Source organism: Hemicordylus capensis, chromosome 3 (genome assembly GCF_027244095.1).
Source record: "Hemicordylus capensis ecotype Gifberg chromosome 3, rHemCap1.1.pri, whole genome shotgun sequence".
In the NCBI taxonomy this organism is placed as follows: domain Eukaryota; kingdom Metazoa; phylum Chordata; class Lepidosauria; order Squamata; family Cordylidae; genus Hemicordylus; species Hemicordylus capensis.
The window spans coordinates 329,687,513-329,698,455 of NC_069659.1; positions in this window are offsets into that span (position 1 = coordinate 329,687,513).

Here is a 10,943-nt window from a genome sequence, read left to right on the forward strand (position 1 = left end):
AAACATGTAACACTTTATTTTGCATCAACCAACTAACCAATTTCAAAATATATAATAGATGTGTTAGCCTTTTGATAGCCCTGTATTATTGTTGTGTTAGTCTAGCCACATGCCTATGTAACTGACTAGAGATATTTAGACTATATGCCATAGAATGACTCAGAAACACCTGATTGTGTGAACTAGGAGGATTTTTCTTCTCAGCCAATCAATCCTGTGAAATGAGCTCAGCTTCCAGTTAGTTTCGATTCCAGAGTGTACTAGGAGGGGATGATGAAGGGGTGTAAACAGTTTTCTATACTGAAAAGTCACAGATTTTCTCGCCTAGTGAAGTATCTGTCAGCGTTCATCACCTTCAATCATATATTTACTCTGATCTCCATATGAACTACCACTCTCTGCAAGTTTATTTATTTATTTTATTTATTCAATACATTTCTATTTCATATTTATTTATTTTATTTATTCAATACATTTCTATACCGCCCAAAATGCAAGTTCTCTGGGTGGATTCCAAAACAATAAAAACAACCAATAAAAGATTAAAACATTTCAACAATTAACATTAAAAGTTAAAACTATTAAAATACAATTAAAACACAATTAAGACAGTATCTAATTTAAAGCCTGGGTGAACAAATGCATCTTGACTGCCCTTTCAAAAGTTGTAAGAGATGGGGAGGCTCTTATTTAAGCAGGAAGTGTGTTCCAAAACCTCAGGGCAGCAATGGAGAAGACCTGTCCTTGAGTAGCCACCAGACAAGCTGGTGGCAACTGCAGACAAACCTCTCCAGATGATCTCAATGGGCGGTGCAGTTCATAGCTTGCGGAGGTCCATCTCCAGTTGCCGCCAACTCATTTGGTGGCTACACAGAGCCGGGACTTCTTGGCGGCTGCCCTGAGATTGTGGAATGTGCTCCCTGCTGAGATGCGATCCCCCCCATTTCTGGCAATTTTCAAAAAACACCTGAAAACACATCTCTTCAACCAGGCTTTCTCAGCTTTTTAAAACTGTTTTTAAATTCTTCTGATTATTTAATTGTTGTTTTACGATGTTTTTAATTGTTAATTATTATTTTTATGCTTTATAATTTTTGTTTTAATTATTAACTGATTTTAATGGTGTTTTAATGTAAACCGCCTTGAGCCTTTTGGAAGGGCAGTATAAAAGTTTTAATAATAAATAAATAAATAAATAAATAAATAAATAAATAGCGAAGAAGATGTTTTCTTAAATACTCAGGGCCCAAGCTGTTTAGGACTTTATAGGTTATAACCAAAACCTTGTACTCTGCCCAGAAACTTACTGGCAGCCAGTGTAGATGTTTTAAGATAGGAGTGATATGGTCTCTCCGAGATGACCCAGAGATCAATCTGGCCACCGCATTCTGAACTAACTGCAGTTTCCTGACTACGTACAAAGGCAGCCCCAGTTGTACAAAGCTGCGACCTCCAAGAGTGTAAGTCATTTCCATGCTGGGAAGTTAAAGAAAGCCTTTGAAAATCAGAAACAAATGGATACTTTATGCAAGTTGAACATTTACCGACTTCGTAGGATGGTCAGGAAACATGGGGTTGATTGTACAAGCACTCTGCGCTTGAATAGCAGATTTATTTTCCAGTTCAGGTTGGATTAAAATGTTGCAGAATCTCTCTGTGATTTGTATAGAAGCCAGACAACTGGCTGCGTCCCATAATAATGTAATGTAAACCGCCCTGAGCCATTTTTGGATGGGCGGTATATTTATTTAATAAATAAATAATTATTTTATTTATTGTTACATTTATATACCACCTTTCATCAAAACAACCCCAAGGCGGTTCACAGCAGAATTTAAAAACAAGATTGTAAAAAAGACAATTAAAATATTAAGCTAAAAACATAAAATAAATCTGATTAAAAATTTAAAACACAAGCATAAAAATAGTACAAAATACAAAGAGCAACAGCAGAGACTATCATATAAAAGCCTGGGTAAAAAGCCAGGATTTAACATGCTTTCTAAAAGCTGTGATGGAGACCGAAGAGTGAATAGCTACCGGGAGAGCATTCCAGAGTCTGGGGGCAGCAACAGAGAAGGCCCTGTCCCACGTGCACGACAACTGAGCCTCCCTCATTGTTGGCACCTGGAGCAGAGCCCCCTCAGATGACCTCGTCAAGCGGGCAGCAACCCTTGGGAGCAGGTGGTCCCTCAGGTATCCCAGGCCCAAACCTTTAAGGGCTTTAAAGTTCAAAACCAGCACCTTGAATTGGACCTGGAAACAAACTGGTAGCCAGTGCAGCTCTTTCAAAATGGGTGTGATGTGCTTCCACTGGGCAGCTCCAGATAAAACCCTAGCTGTCGCATTTTGCACTAGCTGCAGTTTCCGGATATTCTTCAAGGGCAGCCCCACGTAGAGCGCCATAATCCATTGAATCCTTTACTGTGGTAAACAAACAAACAAACAAACAAACCCAAAAGAACACCTGTACTGTCAAGTAGGTCTGCTGCTGCTCAAAAGACCCTTGGGATCCTGTAATGTTGATGCTATTTCTGCCCTCTTCCCACTCCCACCTGTGTTCTCACATGGTCCTCGTGAGCAGCATTAAGGAGAGGAGACAAACGCTGCTAGCAACAAAACCAGTGGCATCATTCCTTTCCTTCTACTGACACGGCAACTCTTAACCTTAATCCCAAAGAGCTCCTTTGCCAGGGTTGCAGCTCTCAGCAGCAGCCCATTGATGGTACGCAGCACGTGCCTTTTGCTTCCAGGTTTTTCCTTTAGGTAATGTGACATGAGTCTCGAGTTGTTCCTTGCAGATTACTATTATTTATGGCACTGTCCCTGAAACTCTACAAACATAAAAGAGATGAATCCTTGCCCTGAAGGCCACACAATCTAATTTAGATGAAGGGAAGGTGGGGAAAGCAAAGGAAGAACAATGAACAAGGAGCATTTAAAAAAACACGAAATAAACGTCTAATATAAAGTACGCAGCTACAAGTCTATGTGCTTGGTTACCATGGGGATTGTTTCTGAGGGGGCAAGTCGCAAGCCATGTGAAATTTAAAGAAGAAGAAAAAGTAGTCCAATAGACAGCTTTTAGGAAGAATTTAAAACTCAAGTTGGTGGGGAGAATGCCTTGAATATATAATAGAAAGTAGAAGGGATCAAGCATTGAACAAATGTATGACTTTGGTCAGATTTAAGCAGAGACAGTATGACATTTCCTAAGATGGCATCCAAGAAATAAGGGGATATGGGGGAATATATTTATGCCTTCCTCAAAAGCAATGTACTTAAAATATGATGCTGGGCCATAACTCAGTTTAGAGGATATGTTTTGCATGCAGAAGTTCCCAGTTTTAGTTCCTGGTAACTCCAGACCCTGTAAAGCCACTACTAGTCAGAGGAGATAATGCTATGTTAGATGGATCAAAGGTCTGATCCATCATATGGGCCACAGGCATTATAGAGAGCTGGCAAGGTGGGAAGAGGGATGTATGAGTCTCTGGGTCTAAGGTTTAAGGGCAACTCAGTAGGTAGGCAATGGCTGGAAGAAGCCCACATGCATAGGAGCCCAATGTCAAAGCCAGGCAGATAGGAAGGGTATTGACAGATTCAGTGATTTACCTGTTCCTGGTAAATCACTGGCTGACATTAAGAGTAAGGAAACACCAGGGCAGCAAAAAAGCAGCATAACAGAACTTCCACTGGTGAACTGGAGGAGTAGAAATAGTTGATCCTCTCCCCTTTCCCAGGAAGCCCTCTGTACCACCTGAAAATATGTGTCTAAGGGTTACATAGCCCATGGGGACATATTTTTGGGTGGCATAGGGGGCTTCCTAGAGAAGGAGAAGGCATGGAGAAATTTATCCACCATCCACTGAAATTGATTGATTGATTGATTGATTGTATTTTTATATGGCCCTTCATTCTAAGACCTCTCAGGGCAGTTATCAACAAGATAAAAACAATCATACAATTTCAATACAAAAAACATGGAAATAAAACAAACACAGCTACAATTTAAAAAGAGAGCAGGGGGCAATTCATTAGTCAAATTACCCAGAGACCTATCAGTAGATCTTGATCTACCTTATGTGTACACCAGATGTATACAACACTGGTTCCTTGGAGGAAAAGTGGGATAAAATGTAATATATAGAATAGTTTAATAGATGGCCATCCCTGTTGTAAAGCATTTTGTCCACTGGTAAGTGCTGTAGAAATGGTTATTAGCAAGAATAAATAACTCTGCTCTCAAATACCCAAGAACAAACAACTATAAACATAAGCTGACAAAATTACATATAATGGAAAATGGAGCACAGCAATATATGTTCACAGAACATGGCATGTATGCATATATCCAGCTGAATTTACAGTATTATTAAGCATGTTTACTACCTGTCATGATGAAAAAATATTTTTAAAATACACATTTAATATACCCTAGTGCTGACAAACACTGAAAAGAGATCTAACAGTCTTGAAATAAATTAAATCAAACCTGAGGACTTTTATGAAGCATTAACTTAGAGCAGGAGGTCAAAACACACAAAAATATGACAGACACCTTTATGGGATATTAACCCAGCTCCAAGGATGTGTGAAATGAAAAGACTTCATTGAACTGAAATGAAGAGACTTATATGATTAACCCATGAGTGGGAGGAGGTAAAGTAAAGACAAACAAAGCATAAAAGTTAAACACTGAAGAGGAGACCCTTCTCTAGTGTCAAATCAGACTAAGAAGGTCAGAGTAGAGATTGAGAATCATACCTGAGAGGCATGAAAAAGTTGCAAAAATGAATACATTGAAAAGACAGCTGAAATGCATATCTATTGATGGGCAGGTTCACACAACCACCAGCACAGCATTAAGCCAATAACTTCTTGGTAAAATGTCAAAATGCAAGAGCATGTGTTCCTGGCAGATGTGATGTCTAAACCTGCCAAGTCTGTTTCCCGAGATTCTCCACTTAACAAACTTTCAACTTCTGCCCTCCAAGATCTGGAAGTTGGGTGGAGAATCTAGGGAAAATGTCAAGTGGAGAATCTTGGGAATAGACTTGGACAGGTCCAAATGTCATGCCTGCAGGGAACGTGCATTCTTGCATCCCAACATTTTACTGAGAAGATAATGGCTTGTTGCCATGCTTGCAGTTGTGTGAACCCACTCTATCTATCTGCCTCTCTGTCTATCATGGTATAGTGATCAGGATGTTCGACTAGACCCAGGAAGACGCAGCCAACAAAGTGCTTTAGAGGTGTGCTCCTGATCAAAAGTGCTTCTTTAAAACCCCCCAGCAACAGTCACATATAGGGTTGTGGGGGAGTGAACCGATTCAGGACACTGAAGAACTGCTATTTTGAATATGACTGCACAAGCACAGGTATGTGGCTTGTTGGAAGTGAAGGACTATGCACTGTCTCTTGTCTCAGTGACATAGGAGGTCAGACTAGTGAGTCAGAGGGCTAGAGGGTCAAGAGATTGCTCATCCCTTCTCTACTGCTCTGACACTATCCCTTTGGAATGTAGATTGCTACTCTTAGGGACTGACTTCCTCCCTTCCTGCTTTGCATTTCCTCTCTCCCTCCTTCTCTTCCTGTTCCTTCTACCCTGCAACATGCAAGCTCCCCTCCCTGCAACATGTGTGAAGAGATGCAGAATCTATCTGCATCCAGCTAGCTAGCTAGATTAGAGATCCTAACTCCTCACTTTCCTATCTTGAATTGAGTTCTCTAATAAATACCATTTATATTGATTTGAAACTATGAACTGGTTCCAAGTTACTTTACTCTCAGCATACATGCATTCCTAACTAAATTCTGCTGTGTTGTGCCTCTGTGCACTCTGCTATAATGAAAAAGGGTTTCTCCTACCAGAGAGAATTCCCAACATGGCTTACATACTGCACAGCGCCCCATTGATCCAAGAGCAGGGTGTGTGTGCAGCTTCTGCACCATTGAGCAGCCTGTCCTTGCTGGTTGTGAAGGCAGAGCTGTTCCACGTCTTCCAAGCAGTGTGTCGTCACTGCTGCATTGAGACTTCCTTGGGTAATAATGGCAGTAGAGGTGCAGCAGTGATGATGCACTCCTTAGGAGGCAGGGAACAGTCCTGGATTCACAAGCCGCGAGGATGGACTGCATGTATGGGGTGGGGAAGCTGCACATGCCATGCCCTTGGATCGGCAGGGTGCGGCACAGTATATAAGCCTGTGGCTCCAAGTGTGTTGGAAACAGAAGGTGTTGACAAAAGATAATTCAGTGAAGGGTGCATGAAGCCTACTTCGCATTATGTCATTCTGAGTTGAGGCAGTTCTGCAAGGCGGGCACTGCAACAACTCTCCTAGCACCAACAGTTCACGAACAGTAGGCTAGTTCACGTGATGGAAATCCAGGTAGGCGGAGCACCCAGCCAGGGTAGGGGAGCTGGGTGTGCTCCCAAACACCAGTCATATGAACCCCAGATCAAGGTAGGAGGTGTTGGAAGTGAAGGACTATGCACTCTCTCTTGTCTCAATGACACAGGAGGACAGACTAGTGAGTCAGAGGCAGGGGCATAGCAAGGTTGGAGTGGGCCCAGAGATGAGATTTTAAAATGCCCCCCCCTCCAAAGTCCAGGGCCTCTGCACACCCCAGGCCCCCAAGGATTTAAGTCTGATATTTCAAAATAAGTATGCTGCCTAGAAATACATTTCACTGAATACATACATGCACACTTCACAATATATAGTGATATACATTGAGTACTATATATTTGTGCTATTTTTAATGCCTAGAACACACTAGAAACACTAATTATTAAAATGAGACCCTCGCTGCAGATTAGCAAAGGAGACTTTCAACCATGCAGTGTGAGCCTATGTATGTTTTCTCAGAATTTTGAACAGATTCAGTAAAGTTTGATTGCAGGAGGTTTTTCACAGGAGGCTTTTAAAGCCCTTTAACACACATCTCCTCTGGAAGGGAGGTGCTGCATTCACATGTTGGCCAGATTTACCCTGAAGTCCCTGCGAGTTATTGGGGAGCAGTTCACACGCAAGAAAATAAAATAAAAGCACAACACATGCTTCATAGTTCTCACTCAGACTTTCTGGGTTGCAAAACAACTTGAACATAAGTGCATTTATAAATGAATGAATGAATAAATAAAATAAGTATAATATTGTTTGTTCCAGAAGTTTTTATAATTTTCTGCCATGAAACAAGCCACCTATAGGACTTTTTAGATAGTTTTTTAAGACAGCAAATTTCCCAAGCTGTTTTAAATTAAATATTCAGAGACTTCTCACTCTCCCCACCCCCATATCAAAGCCCTATGGCAAGCAGATCCCTATATACCTGGGGGGTGGGTGACCACAAAAAGGAGTCCACATTCTACCTGGCAAATGCTGGGCTGGGCAGAGGGTCTGCTGCAGAGACCTGTGGGGGCCACTATACCTGCCTGCCTGCCTCCTTCCTTGCTTGCTTGGGGCCTCCCTGCAAGCCTACTCCAGTTCAGGCTTCACTGAGGCCTACACGGAGGCCTCCCTGCAAGCCCTGCCCACCCGCCGATCAGCTGAGAGGCGGGGAGAAAAGGAGCTCTTTGCAGCGGGCCTGCTGCTTAGATTGCTGGCCAGGAGGGCAAGCAGGAGAGAGGGCAAACAGGGCAAGTGGCTGTGGGGACTTGGGGCTGGGCAGGGGGCAATGGGGAATCACGTGAGGTGTCTCTGGGGGCCCCCCGAGGCAGGGGGCCCCCAGACAACTGTCTCCCCTTGCCTAATGGTAGTTCCGCTTATGGTCAGAGGGCTAGAGGGTCAAGACATTGGTCATCTCTTCTCTACTGCTCTGACACTATCCCTTTGATATGTAGATTGCTAATCTCAGAGACTTCCTTCCTTCCTGCCACTTCCTCTTCCCTTGTTCTTCCCTTCCCTCTACCTTGCAACATGTAAGCTCCTCTCTCCCTGCATCATGTGTGCAGAGATGCAGAATCCATCTGCATCCAGCTAGCTAGCTAGATTAGAGATCCTATCTCTTCACTTTACTATCTAGAATGGAGTTCTGTAATAAATACTCCATATATTGATTTGAAACTATGAACTGGCTCCAAGTTATTTTACTCTCAGCATACACGCATGCCTAACCAAATTCCGCTGTGTTGTGCCTCTGTGCACTCTGCTATAATGAAAAAGGGTTTCTCTTACCAGAGAGAATTCCCAACATGAGGATGGGAGCATGATTGTTTGGAGCCAGGAGATAGGTTGGACAGGTGTGCCATCAGAAGTGTATCTAGGGAAAATAGCGCCTAGGGCAAGCACTGAAATTGCACCCACTGTCCAAGCATCTGACACCCATCTTTCAGATAACTTTACCATAATATCAGCTGAAAAATACAAGTCAAGCTCGTTAATCTTTTAATATTTCAAAAACTATTTAGCAGTGGATGTAGCCAGACCTAAAAATGCTGGAAAACAACAAATTTCAGTATGCTGGGGCTAATGAAATACCCAAATACTATGTAGAGGTGTACTTGGAAAACTAAACAGAAGTGCCTGTCTAATTCTCTACTATGCATTGTAGCATCACTATTATGTAAGTTTTAAAAATAAATGGAGAATTTGACTTTTCCAAGATACTCTGAAAATAATTAAAGGATATTCAGAGTAAACTTGTCACTGCTTGGAATATATTGTAGTATTTCATAAAGACAGTTAAAATGAGAGAAAGAGAGCAAGAAACTCCCAGTGGGCCTTAATACTAAGGATTTCACACTGATTCAAAGACAAACTCACCATTAATAGCCATATTATTAAGACATCACATTTAACTCACTTATCACAAGAAGCAAAGTAAGAGCAAATGAATACAATCCTAGCTCATATGCGTCAGCTCAGTATTCACAAGCCCTGATTCTCTGTACACAGTTCCAAACTAAATATGTGTACAGTGACTTATATTATATTAATTTTTTTTAACCTGTAGCCCCTTCAGGAGGTTTTCTAAAGGCTGGGGGGGGGTCTGCAAAGGTTCCCCCTTCCCGCGCTGGCCTCTAGGGCCTCACAGGGACCATTTGAGCATGTGTCATGGCCATTTTAAAAAATATATTTTTTTAAAAAATAAATGGCTGCTCAAAACAAAATGGTCACCGCGCATGCTCAAATGGCCTCTGTGAGGCGTGGCCTGGCCTAGGGCCTCACAGAGTCCATTTGAGCATGTGCCATTTTGTTTTTGGTGGCCATTTTTTAGATTTTTTAAACTTTAGAAAATGGCGCCCCCTTCAAGTGTTGCCCGGGGCACATGCCCTGCCTGCCCTACCCTAAATACACCCCTGTGTGCCATACTCAGATTCCCTCCCCAGCATTTTATCGAGGGTGATGGAAAAACCATCCGACCTAGCTCCACCTCCCACATGGTCATGCTCCCATCTTCCTACTTTGATCTTGGACTTTACACAATTGCCGATTGGGAGCACACCCAACTGCCCTACCCTAGGTGGGTGCTGCTCCTACCTAGATTTTGGTCATGTGAACTAGCCTAGTGAAATTTTAAACAAATATCAGAGCTTCTTCCAAAGCAAAATCTCTGAGAATTTTCAAGCGAAGCCAAACAAGTTCTGATCATACGAGAAATTTCTCATGCAGTTTCTGCAGATCATTAAGTCAATACTATTTAAGCTGTGCTGTGCCTTATGGCTAGAGTTTTCCCCACCTGGACATTCTCTTGGCTCTTTTTAGTTCCTTCGCTTAAAAGCTTGAACTCTTTCCTATTGCTTTTCCATCTTAGTTTTCCTTTTCTCTCTCTTTTTTTGGTCATTAAAAAAAATCACTTTCTAAATCCTAATTCTGTTGAATTTCATCTGGACTTTAATACTTTCCTTATGACAACCTAGCCTCTTCCCTCTTGTTCCTCCTCGTGTCTCATCTTGTTGATCATTAGCTTTTGAGATGGTGCCTTGTTATCAGTTCTAACAGGTGTACAGTGCCTAGCACAGTCTAAGTGTTCAGTAGTGATAATGAATCACCATTAGAGACCTACAAGGACGTTAAAGGGTATGGGAGAAAAAATATACGAAAACAAGCTTGAAGGAAGATCGGTGAGCACTTTTAACCTAGAGGGAAAAAAATATGAAAGGCGATGCACTGAGAGTTTTCAAATCAAAAGGATCTCAGAAAGAAGGGCAACAATTATTCATCTTTTACCCTGAGAATAAGACAAGAAGTGATGGGATGAAACTACAGGGAGGTAGATTAATCATTTGAAACTATGTCCTTATTATACAGCAGAGAGAAAATATGCATCAAGAGAATGAGCTACCTAGGGTGGCTGTGGAGGCCCCCTGGAGATTCTTAGAAAATGCAGTCATAAAGGATTCTGTAGGTATATATGTCAAGAGAACAGGGAAGCAAGAAAGGCTGCTCTTCTGCCTTTGTGAGACCAAAGGTGTCTGCTGAAACTAGTTTTGTAAATGGGACAGTTGCAGATCATTCCTGACTTTCAGATCTCTTTCTTTCTCCCTCCCCCCACCCTTTCTCTCTGTAAAACATAGGATGGGGCCAGTGATAGAGCATGCATTCTTTGCATTGAAAAGGTCCCAGGTATAATCCCTTCTTCAGGTAGGGCTTGAAAGAACTCCTGCCTGCAACCTTGGAGAACCACTGCCAGTCTGTGTAAACAGTACTAAGCTAGATGGACCAATGGTCTGGCTCGCTATAAGGCAGCTTCTTACTTTCCTGTGGGGTTTCCCAATGTTTGCCAAAGTTAAACTTGGTGAAATGTGAAACAAGTTACAATTTGGAATAATTAATTTGGTGATGAGTTATTGCAAATACCGCAACTATCAAATTTATTTGTTCATTCAATGATACTCTGGATGGGGCCATAGTTCAGTGGCAGAGCATCTGCTTTGCATGCAGAAGGTCCCAGGTTCAGTCCTTGGCATCTACAGGTAGGGCTGGGAAAGACCCCTCTCT